The 1,138-nt window shown below is 36.6% G+C and overlaps 1 long non-coding RNA gene across 2 annotated transcripts in view; it reads left to right on the top strand.

Annotated features, from left to right (window-relative positions):
• Nucleotides 1-1,138, top strand: part of LOC116100585 — a 41,688-nt gene that overhangs the window by 18,966 nt on the left and 21,584 nt on the right. The gene's annotated exons all lie outside the window — the stretch shown is intronic.

Here is a 1,138-nt window from a genome sequence, read left to right as displayed (position 1 = left end):
CATGGTGGAGCATGTGTCCTTATATGTTGCAGTATCTTTTGGGTATATGCCCAGGAGTGGTATAGCTGGGTCCTCCGGTAGAGCTAAACAAAGAATTCTCAATTGATGAACACCAAATGGCTGAGAAGCACCTAAAGAAATATTCAACGTCCTTAGTCATCAGGGAAATGCAAATCAAAACAACCCTGAGATTCCACCTCACACCAGTCAGAATGGCTAGGATAAAAAGCTCAGGTGACAGCAGATGCTGGAGAGGTTGTGGAGAAAGAGGAACATTACTTCATTGTTGTGGGATTGCAAACTGGTACAACCACTCTGGAAATCAGTTTGGTAGTTCCTCCGGAATTTGGACATAGTTCTACCGCAGATTGTGTTCTAAAGATGAGCAGATAAATGGACACACATCTCCAACCCTAACCCAAAAGCTATCTCCAGTGAATAAGCACTTGCAAATAAAAAAATAATTCTCAAAAAAATCAAACATCTCATGTCCAGATGGTCAACACAAAATAAACTCAATGGCATCTTTGAAAGTTATATTTCTCATAATGTTGTGTCGGGGCTTTTTTGTTCTTGTTATTGATTTGTGTTAGTTTCTTTGTCTTTACCTTACATGTCTTTTGTGTATACACTATGGGTTTGGTTTTGTGTTAGGAACTTGTGTGTCTCTGCCACTGTTTATATCTCTCATGCTTTTCCTTTGAATATTTTTCTTCTCTTTGTTTGCTTTTATCTTTTTCTGATTTGTGTATTTGTTCATCTTACTTTACTTTATCTTGTTTATTGTTATTCCTTCAATGCCCGTCAGTTTTCTCAAGAAAAACAGAAAGGCTGTGGATCCAGATGAGCAGAGAAGGGGGAGTAAATGGGAGGAATGGTGAGAGGTGAAACTGCACTCAGGATATAGCATATGAGCCAAATCCATTTCCCATCAAAGAAAATAAAGGGCCAGTTTATGCTCTTATCTGCTGAGCTCTTTCTTCAGCCAGCCTTGATTTTTTAACTTTTATTTTTATTATTTTTAAAAAGTTTCATAATTTTATCATATAAAAAGATCTTATGGCAGCAAATGCCCAGTAGTACAAGATCATATATAGAGAGATTTAAATATGCATAAGTATGTACTATAAATATATAT

The sequence above is a fragment of the Mastomys coucha genome, unplaced genomic scaffold, assembly GCF_008632895.1.
Source record: "Mastomys coucha isolate ucsf_1 unplaced genomic scaffold, UCSF_Mcou_1 pScaffold21, whole genome shotgun sequence".
Classification (NCBI taxonomy): domain Eukaryota; kingdom Metazoa; phylum Chordata; class Mammalia; order Rodentia; family Muridae; genus Mastomys; species Mastomys coucha.
Note: the sequence above shows the minus strand (reverse complement) of the source record. Positions and strands in the feature narration are given on the sequence as shown.